Below are 13482 nucleotides of genomic sequence, written 5' to 3' on the forward strand. Positions count from 1 at the left end.
GCTAAATTTATCAGTCAGTCAACACACAACGTGGCTTTACTGTATACAGTGTTCTGGTTCTCCTCACTTCAGTCAGCAACAGTTCATATAAGTCTTTCCATGTTTTTCTGAAGTTTGCCTGCTCATCATTTCTTCTATCACAGTAGTATTCCATTACATTCATATACCACAACTTGTTCAGCCATTCCCTGATTAAGGAGCATCCCCTCAATTTCCAGCCACCACAAAAAGAGCTGCTATAAATATTTTTGTACATGTGGGTTGCTGTTGTTTTTTAAAGCATGAATCAATTCCCCAAAGAAAAGAAGTTCCGCAGAAAAGAGTCCCTACTTCTAGGTGGGCATCAATTTATAGCTAAAAGGGATTGTGAGGTCATTTAGCTCAATCCCTTCATTTTACAGCTTAGTAAAATTGGGTCATAGAAAGGTCTAACTTGCCCAAGGTCACACTGTTAGTAAGTGTGTGAGACACTACTGGAACAAAGTTTTTCCTGATTCTAGGGTTACTGCACCATCTACTACACCACACCGCTCCTATAAGCAACTCAGCCTGAGCAATTAACTGACCTATCTTTCCTGACCATTTCTTAACTTCAACCTGTTTTAGTTTCCTAATCAATTAATTATAATTGATAATTATAAGCTCCTTGAGGGAAAAAACTGGATTTTCAATAAATACTGTATTCATATATTTCCTCTTAAGAAAAAACCTTTACTTGATCCTACCATCCTATACTGCTATGGTCCCTTTCACAGCCAGACTCAGAAAAAAGCTATTTATAGTAATGACTTCCATTTCCCTATCTCCTAGTCACTTCTCAGCCTCTTGCAATCTGGTTTCTGTGCTTGCCACTCAAATGAGGGTCCAAATCACATCTGATGCTTACCACCTATGTGACGTTGGACAAGTTACTTAACCTTCATTTTCCATCTGTAAAATGAGGAAGTTGGACCAGATGTCTTCTGAGGTCCCTTCCAATGTTAGGTCTATGAAATTCCTCTCAAAAGTCACCAATGAGCTCTTTATTGCTGAATTCAGCAATAAATAATCCTTGTGGATAATCTCTCTGCCCTGGGTTTTCTTGACACAACTCCGTCATGATCATCTTCTTACATTTCATGCTGACTCTTGTTGATGATTCCCAAGTTCATTATCCATGTTGCTGCCCACTCTCTTCATGCAAGTGCCCCAGGGCTAACACTCAGTTTTTTTCTTCTGTCTTGGTGATTTCATTAGAGCCCATGGATTCTGACTCTGTTCAGATGATCTTCAAACCTACATATTCAGTCCTTGTCTCCTAAGTTTTAGTCCTATATCTCCAACTGCCCATGGAGCATATATGTATATATAGATATACATGTACATATATATCTAGATAAGTATATGGATATATGTACGTGTATACCTATATGCATATAGATAGACATGACTTGTCTAGGTGTATATGATCCTAAACATATATTACCTACCTCCTAAACATATTATCCTAAGCATATATTATCCACATGACTTGTCTAAATGTATATGTTCCTATACAGAATACATATATACAGATACATATATGTACATATAAACACATATACCCACATGATGTGTCTAAATGTGTGTATATGTGTATCTATATGTATAGATACACCTATATAGCATGTATGGCTACATGACATATATATACACACATATGTACATGACATTTAAATGTATAGCTGATATTTGTGTCTGGAAGAAATAGATATATCTCTGGTTTCTCTTAGGGAAGTATGGTACCCCTTGGCCTATATTTACCAGATTAGCCCTTTGAATAGTAAATAAACCATTTGTTTAAGCAAAACAGTAAATAGAAATTAGAGTTCTACAGTTAGGATATACCAGAAAATACACAAAAGGGAATACACTTTTTTTGCTGGGAGTAAGATAAGATCTCAGTTCAAGTCAATACAGAGGCCTTAATATCCCCCAAAGGGAAATTCTCTCTTCAAAGTTTTTAAGGAGAAAAACTGGAAATTAGACACCCTGTGAGGAGCTGGTTTTCCCTACACATCTGCAGTTTCCAAAGTCTTGCTTTTTCTCTTCTCTGAAGTCTCTCTCACTACATGTATCTTTGTCAGAAGCTCTGGCACTAATTCTTCTCCTTATGCATACAGATAGGCAGTGTTGCCTCGACATTCTCTCAACCAGTTAGATGTCATATCTCCCTCCGTGACCCTCTTGGGTGGGAGTCATGGTTACATTAATGTAATACTAAGAACTATTGCTGGACCCAAGGGTGTGTGTGTGGTGACAGTCCTTTGTCTCTCTACAAAGGTGCCCCCTTTCCTCATTCAAAATGTGTTCAGTCCTGGAGGAATCTGGCTCCTACTGAGGGATCAGGTTTTTGGTTTTTGGTTTTTGTTCATATTCTCTGGTTCTAACCCTTGAACCCTAGGGAAAATTTTTTAGTTCATATCTGGTCTCACCAGTGTGGGGCTGGGGATGGGAAAAATACAAAGGTACTCAATGTATAATGAGTATAATGAGAGAAATAGGACAATTATTTATTTCCTCTACATAAAAGAAATGTTAAACCACAAAGACTCATAAGCATGCATTGACATGACTTAGGCAAGTAGCAGTAATAACTTAAAACTACTTGTTCTACTGACTCAGGAGGCTGACATTCAAAGTATAAAAGTACAAAGTGTTTTTTCCAGGACTGCTGAATTGGCATTTATTTCACCTTCATTTTGATTTTGAACTGTCCAAAGGAATCCCTTTAGGTTCGTGGCTTCTGACAAGCCACAAGAGTGGCCCTCACTTTCCTGAGGGTCCTCTTCTCTGACAAGCACTTGGATAGTAACTGGGGGCTTCCCTCAAATTGTTCCTGGCAGTGACTGGGGACCCAGAATCTCCCAACCTCCTCAATCCCAAGGTCAATTCAGTCACCTATATTCAGGAAAGGAATGAAGCAAAAGGGACAGCCCTGGTCCCAGGCACAGGCTTAGGGTCACCTGTGTAGTCTACAGGCTTTAGCTACCAGGTACCCACTGCTGTCATTGCGCTAGGTAGTAGGAAATGGCCCCTCTCCTTCTATTCACAAGAAAATCCCCAACCTAGCAAGAGATCTAGGGGGCAAAGACACTTTTAAGATATACAAATGGTTCACTTCCTGACTTAATGACCAATCCTCTCTGAGGCAACTTTAATGCAGCTTATTCACCTTCAGTCACTGAGAGACCAAGGGACCACCCCAATTTTGATGTGTCATCTCCAAATGACAAACCTTTAGCATTGAGACATATTTCCCCAGAAGTAGACAAACTGGATAGTATTCAGGCTCTGCATTCCATAGAATGTGTTCAAGCAAGGGTAGACCAGACAGAAACTTTTCAAAAATTTCATTTCATTTTATTTTTAGCTCTGAATTCTCTCCCTCTTTCCTCTCCCTCCCTCCCTATTAAGAAGTTAAGAAAAACAAAATCCATTACAAATATGCATAGTCATGCAAAATAAATTTCTTCATTAACCATATCCAAAAAAAGAATTAAAAAAAAGGAAAATGTTTCAGTCTACATTCTGAGCCCATCATCTCTCTGTTTGAAAGTGGATGCATGTTTTATCATCAGTTCTTTGAAACTTCTGTTGATCATTGTTTTGATCAGATTTCCTAAGTTTTTCAAGGCTGGTTGTTTTTATGACAGTGTTACTATAGTATTCATTGTTCTCCTGGTTCTGCTTCCTCCACTTTGCATCAGCTCAGACAAATATTCCCAGGTTTTCTGAAACTATTTCCTCCATCATTTTTTATAGCACAGTAGTATTCTATCACATTCACATATCATAATGTGAGTGGGTTATAATGGGTATCCCCTCATTTTTGACTTTGTCACCACAAAAATAGCTGCTATTTTTTGTACATATGAAATCAGGTAGAATCTTTAAGAATTTGCACTCAACTTTTTGGGTTTATATACCTTCTAAGAACTAAGCATCATGACTACACCACGAAATAGAATCACAGCAGAGCTTTTGTTGAGGAAAAATCCTATAGGGTTCAGAATCAAATTGATGAGAAATACCTGTTTTCCAGATCAAGACATGCATTTTATGGGAGGCCTCTTGAATTAGTTCATCAGCACCTATAGTTGGGACAGGCACTGCAGATAGACAATGAATTGGACCTGCAATTGGTTAAGAGGATGGGCTAGATTGCATTTGGGAAACTGTGTAGTCCTTTCAAGTATACTAAGCTACTTCCCCACACAAAATGAATATTTTTAATATTTTTCTTCTGCTAAGAGTTTTCAGCTGTTGTTGGTTTTGCATAGGTATTTGATATACTAACATATGTATACGTTGTCTTCCCTATAAGCTTCTTGGGGACAGGGAGTGTTTCCATTTTGTCATTGCATCCCCAGCCTTAGTATAATGCTTGGAAAATAGTGTTTACCACATGCTTGATTTATTAACTGATGGTGAGGCTGTATGGCTGCAAATCATAGTAGACCATTATCTTTAAAGCATTTCACTTTCTTCACTTTGTCTTACATAACACTGCTAGACAATTCTGCTTTAAACACTACTTTTATTATGCCATTCTTTTGTCTAATAGCCTACTATATTTCCCTACTGCCAGATCTATCAAAGCTAAACCTCTCTTTTCTCTAGGTCCTATGTGATTTGACCACACTGTCAGGTACACAAGTCAGATTTATTTCAATCTTTCTTTCTGCCTTTGCTTTTGCTGTAGCTCATCTAGGCACACTTGTCTAGACAAGGGCTACAGTAACTCTTGCTGAGACTCCAATTCACAATGATTTCTCCTGTCACCAGAAAAAAAAAATTCAGATCTTTTAGAACTAGAGCTAGAAAGCAAAAGTAAAGCTAGAAAGTGTAATGTCGTCTATGCATAAGGTGTGTCAAATAGTATCTCTGAGTGGAGGACGCTAGGGCAAAGATGACTTCTCTCCACATAGAAGACATTAGGGAGTTGCTTCTAGGAGACTCCACATATATGGAGTGCATGCAAAGTCATTCTGTCATTGATTTTTGTTAGTTAACCATATGTTGAAGAGGAAGCTTTTCTTAGTAACAACTTTACTTATGGCACCAGGTAAAAATAAAATGGATTCTCAAATGTTGAGAGTTTTGAAAGGTCAGAAAAACTAGTCAGGAATCTGAGAGTCTGAGTCCAAGCTGAGTTTCATTGCCAGTGAAGCATCAATGCCCTGGGAGCAAGTGTTTGGACCTTTGGGTTCCCCTACTAGCAGAAATTGAGATGAAGACTCCTCTATCAAGAGATACTGCTTCTAGGATGTGAACTACGTGTGGCCAGTACTGCATAAGTAGTAAGTGAGATAAATTGAGCCTTCTTCTCTCATTAAGTCTGAGGTGGACTAGGGAGAGTGTGCTTTAGAAGTGTTGAAGAAAAGGTTTAAATGTTTATTCTTATTTTAACTCTTTGCAGAAGCTAATCTGATATTAAAATGATTAAATAGAAATGGAAATACTAATCACTGGCCCCCTAACTATGGGGGATGTAGCTGGTTGAGGCTTGAGGTGATGGCAGTAGGAAAACGTCACCCCCAAATCCCTTAGGGTATCTTGGAACCTTATGGGAAAAATAACCTAAATTGTCCAGAGACTGTGGAACCAGAGCATGCATATTTCAAAAGAATCCACCAATTACCTCTTAAAAGAAATCCCACAGGGAAAAGTCACAGGAATGTTATAGTCAAAATAAAGAGCTTTCATGTCAAAAATAAATACTATAAGCATACAGAAAGAAGCAGTTCAGGGACAGTTGGGATCATACAAGACTTGGTAATATCTACTAAAAATCAGAGGAGATCTTAGAGGACAATATTCCAAAAGACAAAAGATACAGAATTATGACCAAGAATAACTTTCCCCGAGTATGCTGAGTATAATTCTACAGTATAATTCTGAGTATTAATTCTATAATTAAATAGATATTTAATGGAATAAAGAACTTCCAAGCATTCTTCATGAAAAGACCAGAGCTGAATAGGAAGTTTGACGTTTGAATACCAGAATCAAGAGAAACATGAAAAGGTAAACAGGAAAGAGAAAATTATAAGGGACTTACTAAAGTTGAACTGTTTACATTTCTACATGGAAAAATAATATTTGTAACCCTTGAGAGTTTTCTCAGTATTAGGGTAGTTGGAGGAATTTCATTTATACATCTTATACATATGAATATGTATATGAAATATATAAATGAAATTCCTCCAACTACCCTAATACTAATATATATATATATATATGTATGTATATACACACACATATATGTGTGTGTGTGTACATAGAGGGCACAGAGTGAGTTGAATATGAAGGGATGATATCTAAAAAAATAAAATTAAGGGGTGAGAGGAATATATTGGGAGAAGGAGAAAGGGAGAAACAGAATGGGGTAAATTATCTCACATAAAAGAGGTGAGAAAAAGCTTTTTCAATGGAGAGGAAGAGGTGGGAAATGAGAGGGAAAGAGTGAACCTTACTCTCATTGAATTTGGCTTAAGGAGGGAATAACATACACACTCAGTTGGGTATCTTACCCCACAGGAAAGGAGGGGAAGGGAACAAGGGGAAGATAGAAGGGAGGGCAAATGGGAGGAGGGGGTAATTAGAAGTAAACACTTTTGAGGAGGGACAAGAGAATGAGGGGGCAGGATAGGATTGACAAAAATATAGTTAGTCTTTCACAATATGACTGTTATAGGAGTATTTTGCATTACTATACATGTATAATCTATATTGAATTGCTTGCTTTCTCAATAGGGGTGGTTGGGGAGGGAGGGAGGGAAAGAAATTGGAAGTCAAAGTTTTAAAAACGAATGTTAAAAATTGTTTTTACATGCAACTGGGAAATAAGACATACAGGCAATTGGGTATAGAAATCTATCTTGCTCTCCAAGAAAATAGAGGGGAAGGGAATAAGAGAAGGGGTGTGTGTGAGAGAAGGGATGGCAGATTGGGGGAAGGGATAATCAGAATGCATGCTGTCTGGGGGGGAGGGGAGAGGTGGGGAGAAAATTTGGAAAGTAAAATCTTGTGGAAGGTAGAAAATGTGATCTATTTTCCCTCTTGTGGAGATAAACTCTGGGGTCAAAAAGATCATTGTATTTAAAAATAGCTAATAGCTAGTACATTTATACATACATATATATATGTACTATTAACTATTTTTAAATACAACGATTTATACATATATAAATGTATGTATATACATTTATATATATATAAATGTGTATATATATATATATATACATATAAATGTATATATAGAGATTGAAAAGTCCTTTATAAATATCTCATTTATATTTAATCAAGCATCAGTTTTTATTAGGCACTTAATAGGTGCAAGTGCTGGGCTATAAGGTGCTTATTTCCTACTGGGAGAGACAAAATTTACATATAAAGGTATATTTAACTTACAAACAAAACCAGTATAATGTAGAGCAGCAAGGGGATTGGCACAGATTTACCTGGGGAAGGGGGCATTTGATCTGAGACTTGAAGGAAGCCAGGGATTCTAAGAGGTAGAAGTGAAAAGGGAGAGCATGCCAGTAGGCATGGGCTATAGCTAACATAAAGGCAAAAAGACCCAGGATAATGTGTCCTTGTGGAGAGCAAGTAAGCCAATATGGTTGCATCATGGATGGAATTCAAGTATGAGAAGATTGGTGAGAAAGGAAGGGGCCAGGATCCTTGAGTCAGGGAGACTAATTAGGAGGTCAGAAGCCAGGCTGGACAGAGTTTAGAAGGGAGGGAGGGGAGAGGATGTGAAGATACATATATAGTAGACTTATCTTTTTAAGGAGTTTAGATGAGAAATGAAGGAGAGATGTTGAATGACAGCTAGCAAGGATGTAGTGAGAGGTTTTTGTGTGTGTGTGTGTGTGTGTGTGTGTGTGTGTGTGTGTGTGTGTATTTTTTAAGAATGGGAAGAGTTGGTTGTATTTGTAATCAGTGGGGAAGGAACTAGTAGATAGGGAGAGACTAAAGATTAGAGAGAGAAAGGGGATGATAGTAGGTGTATTCTGCTGGAGAAGACAGCAGGGATTTGGGATCAGGGGTGCACAAAGTAGTAGTGTGACTGCTACTTATAGTGATTATTTTGAAGTATTTAATTTTTCATAACTAGAATAACACAAGCAGAGAACCTTTCTCAGCTGGATTTTTAGTGACTGTAATATTTTACTACTAATATGTTTCTTTTATTATTTTGAATTATATCTAAAGGAAAACTATTAAATGTCCAGAAACTACAATATTTTGTCACAGAACATCTTGTACTATTCAGTATTTCTTAAATTGAACTTCCACCAAATTGCTCCTCTGCAGCTTCACATTGTAGAGTTGTAGGAGCCACATTAGCAGATTGTATGTCTATTGTCTGAGAATCAGCTTAGCTAGATATGGACAGGCTCATAGCCATAAAAGTGTCTACTAGGTGGTGAGTTGTATTATTTTTTGTTAGCCACAGCAAGTCATGAAGACTTTTTTCTTTTTTATTTCTTTTTTTATTATAATTTATTTATTTAACTTTTAACATTCATTTTCACGAAATTTTGGGTTCCAAATTTTCTCCCCATTTGTCCCCTCCCTTCACCCCAAAACACCGAGCATTCTAATTGCCCCTATCACCAATCTGCCCTCTCTTCTATCATCCCTCCCTTCCCTTGTCCCCATCTTCTCTTTTGTCCTGTAGGGCCAGATAACTTTCTGTACCCCTTTACCTGTATTTCTTATTTCCTAGTAGCAAGAACAGAATTTGACAGTTGTTCCTAAAACTTTGAGTTCCAACTTCTCTTCATCCCTCCTTCCCCACCCATTCCCTTTGGAAGGCAAGCAATTCAATATAGGCCATATCTGTGTAGTTTTGCAAATGACTTCCATAATAGTCGTGTTGTGTAAGACTATATCTCCCTCCATCCTATCCTGCCCCCATTGCTTCTATTCTCTCTTTTGATCCTGTCCCTCCCCAGGAGCGTTGACTTCAAATTGCTCCTTCCTCCCATTGCCCTCCCTTCCATCATCCTCCCCACCCTGCTTATCCCCTTCTCCCCCACTTTTCTGTATTGTAAGATCGGTTTTCATACCAAAATGAGTGTGCATTTTATTCCTTTCTTTAGTGGAATGTGATGAGAGTAAACTTCATGTTTTTCTCTCACCTCCCCTCTTTTTCCCTCCACTAAAAAGTCTTTTGCTTATCTCTTTTGTGAGTGATAATTTGCCCCATTCCATTTCTCCCTTTCTCCTCTCAATATATTTCTCTCACTGCTTAATTTCATTTTTTAAGATATGATCCCATCCTATTCAATTCACTCAGTGCTCTGTGTGTGTGTGTGTGTGTGTGTGTAATCCCACCAACTACCCAGATACTGAAAAGTTTCAAGAGTTACAAATATTGTCTTTCCATGTAGGAATGTAAACAGTTCAACTTTAGTAAGTCCCTTATGACTTCTCTTTGCTCTTTACCTTTTCATGCCTCTCTTCATTCTTGTGTTTGAAAGTCAAATTTTCTTTTCAGCTCTGGTCTTTTCATCAAGAATGCTTGAAAGTCCTCTATTTCATTGAAAGACCACTTTTTCCCCTGAAGTATTATACTCAGTTTTGCTGGGTAGGTGATTCTTGGTTTTGGTCCTAGTTCCTCTGACTTCTGGAATATCATATTCCATGCCCTTCTGTCCCTTAATGTAGAAGCTGCTAGATCTTGTGTTATCCTGATTGTATTTCCACAATACTTGAATTGTTTCTTTCTAGCTGCTTGCAATATTTTCCCCTTGACCAGGGAACTCTGGAATTTGGCCACGATGTTCCTAGGAGTTTCTCTTTTTGGATCTCTTTCAGGCGGTGTTCTGTGGATTCCTCGAATACTTATTTTGCCCTCTGGTTCTAGAATCTCAGGGAAGTTTTCCTTGATAATTTCATGAAAGATGATGTCTAGGCTTTTTTTTTTTGATCATGGCTTTCAGGTAGTCCCATAATTTTTAAATTGTCTCTCCTGGATCTACTTTGCAGGTCAGTTGTTTTTCCAATGAGATATTTCACATTATCTTCCATTTTTCCATTCTTTTGGCTTTGTTTTGTGATTTCTTGGTTTCTCATAAAGTCATTAGCCTCCATCTGCTCCATTCTAATTTTGAAAGAACTATTTTCTTCAGTGAGCTTTTGAACCTCCTTTTCCATTTGGCTAATTCTGCTTTTGAAAGCATTCTTCTCCTCATTGGCTTTTTGAACCTCTTTTGCCGATTGAGTTAGCCTATTTTTCAAGGTGTTATTTTCTTCAGCATTCTTTTGGGTCTCCTTTAGCAAGCTATTGACCTGCTTTTCATGCTTTTCTTGCATCTCTCTCATTTCTCTTCCCAGTTTTTCCTCCACCTTTCTAACTTGATTTTCAAAATCCTTTTTGAGTTCTTCCATGGCCTGAGCCCATTGAATATTTATTTTGGATTTTTGGGACACAGAAGCCTTGAATTCTATGTCTTTCCCTGATGGTAAGCATTGTTCTTCCTCATCAGAAAGGAAGGGAGGAGATATCTGTTCACCAAGAAAGTAACCTTCTATGGTCTTATTTTTTTTTCCCCCTTTTCTGGGCATTTTCCCAGCCAGTTACTTGACTTCTGAGTGTCCTCTCCACACCCACCTTGCCTCCACATCCACCCAGCCAGTGCTTGGGGTCTGAGATTCAAATGCTGCTTCCCAGCCTCAGGGCTTTTGGCGGGGGCAGGGCTGCTATTCACTGTGAGATTCAGTTCAGGTGCTCAGGTGGGGGCAGGGCTGCCTCATGGGCTCGGTTCCCTCAGGGGGTTTATGAGGAGACCTTCAACAATGGATCTGGGCTCCTGCCTGCTTTGGGAGCCCCTGTCTGCTGCTGCCTCCACTGCTGCCTCCTGAGGGGGCCTGAGTTATGGGGACACCCCACTCCCCTCTCAGCAAGCTGAAAAGACCCGCTCACTGACCTTTGGCACCTGTGGGTGGAGGGACTTGCATGGCTGCTGGAGATTCGTCCCTGAAGCCTGCTCGGATCTGCTCCCCCTGCCTGGTGCTGCATGGCCAAGGCAGAGCTGGGCTCTGCTCCAGGTCTGGTGAGTGACGGACCTTTCAGGTCACTTTTTCGGGTCTTTCTGGAACAGAAATCTCCTCCACTCTGTTGTTCTGTGGCTTCTGTTGCTCCAGAATTTGTTGGGAGTTCTTCTTTACAGGTATTTTATGGGCTGTGGGTTTGGAGCTAGCATATGTGTATATCATGAAGACTTTTTTCTAAGGCATGGAGAGATTGCCAATTGCTCTGGTGAAAAAAATATTCATACCAATGACATCATGGATCCCTGAAGCATCAAAATGAAAATGTGTGGATGTTTTTATTTTTTTGCTGGGGACTTTTATTTTTTAACCTTTTTGTCATTGTTCAGTTGTTTCAGATTCTTGGAGTTTTCTTGGCAAAGATACTGGAGTGATTTGCCATTTTCTCTACAGCTCATTTTACAGATGAGGAAACTGAGGCCAACAGAGTGACTTGTTCAGGGTCACAGAGATAGTGTTTGAAGATGGATTTGAATTCAGATCTTGCTGACTTCAGGTCAGGGGCTCTATTCACTGCACTACCTAGTAACCTGCTAGGGTAAATGGAATTCATTATCTTCCAAAATCATTTTCTTTTTTTAATTTCCATTGAGGGCACCAGCATCCTTTTATTCTTTTTGGTCTATAACCTCAGTTTTTCTTGACTCCTTACTCACCCCCATCTGTCATATTTAACTAGCTGTCATATCTTACCATTTCTACCTTCACAATATCTATGGCATCCATTCCCATTTCACTGAATCTACATAGCCACCATTTTACTTGAGACCCCAATCATCTTCCCCTTAGAATGTTTGCAGTGGCCTATCAATTGGTCTCCTAGTCTCAAATCTCTACCCACTTTATTCCAGCTTCCATACAGCTTCCAAAGTAATTTTCATAAAGTTCAGGTCTCACCATGTCACTTCCATACTCTAAGCAGCTCTCTATTGTCTCTAGGATAAAATATAAACTCCTCAGTTTCATTTTTAAAGTTCTTCACACAACCTGGTCTCAATATCATTATACCTAGCTCCCCTTCCTACTCTTTTATGTTTTAGACAAAATGACCTTCTGGCTTTCCCTTATGTTATCTTCCACTTCATTTTCCATCTCCACGCCTTTGCATTGGCTGCCTACCATGCTTCCTTACTTCTGCCTCCTAGAAATTCTTACTTCCTCAAGATTCAGCTTGAGTACTACCTTCTACATATAACGGTAGGGGCCAACTGAATTTGTCCCAAACAAAAAGATGCCCTACTCTGATGCCTTTATAAAGTAAGAACATTTCTATTTAATCAATCAAGCAAAGGCTAGATGTGGAAAAGGCCCTTAATCAATTTGGACAGAGAAAAATGCTTCCAGCCATTGGATGAAATTAAATTACTGCATAGGAAGTGTATTGGGATTAGTCATGACCCATGGGACTTGGATAAAAATAGCAAGCTAGTTAAGGAATTAGGCATTCCCAAAGGGCCACCCTGAAGAAAATGACTTTGGCCAAGCCACTGAGAAGGAATTGTTTGTATGGGAAGAGTGATTTTGTGTCCTCCTAACCTCTCCTTGATCAGAGGAAAACCCTGTGAACTTCAGAAGTTTAAAAGATTTGAGACTTCCCATTTGTGACAATAACAGTATCCCTGGATTAGTAAGGGCTGATGGTAACATGTATCAATAACTGAGAGACATACTGGAGACAAATTAGATGTCCTGAGAGTTATAAGGAACTGAGAAGAAATGCTAAACTATCCCTAAGAGAAACTTCATAGGGATCCCACAAAGGGGAAAAAAAAGGACTTCCAGGAGATGTGTCACCCTTTTGCCACTTGTGCCTCCTGAGATTGAACCCACTTTCTCCTGGACTCTATGTAATTGTGGGAGAGTTTTCCCTGGTTTAGGAGGATATTTTATACAACTGTTCTTATTATTATCACCTTAGTAAATGCCTGTTTTCTAAAATCTAACTGAAAGTCAGTTTGGGTAATTGCTATCAATGATAGGGGAGCACAATGATAGGGGCTCATGATCAATAGCACTAGAAATCCTTCAGGGTTATCCCTCTAACTTTGTAGGGAGTAGGTACCCACCCTCTGGGGATCCAGCCTACCAGTGCAAATGGTAGTTTGGGATAGTAGCCCCAACGCCTATACTACATATATGAAACCTTTTATGACTTCCCCCCTCCCAATTCTTCACTCACTAACTTGTAATATATGTATGTGTATGTGTACACATCATGCTTTCCAAGAGAATGTGAGCTCCTTGAAACCGAGGACCATTTCATTATTGTCTTTTAATCCCCAGTGGCTATTATAGGCACTTCATACATGCTTGCTTGCTAGGTACAAAAACCGGGAATGTCTAAGGAAGACAGGAACTAACAATCCTGTTGAAGTTTGATGTATTAGCTTTTTC

The sequence above is a fragment of the Notamacropus eugenii genome, chromosome 4, assembly GCF_028372415.1.
Source record: "Notamacropus eugenii isolate mMacEug1 chromosome 4, mMacEug1.pri_v2, whole genome shotgun sequence".
NCBI classification, from domain to species: Eukaryota; Metazoa; Chordata; class Mammalia; order Diprotodontia; family Macropodidae; genus Notamacropus; species Notamacropus eugenii.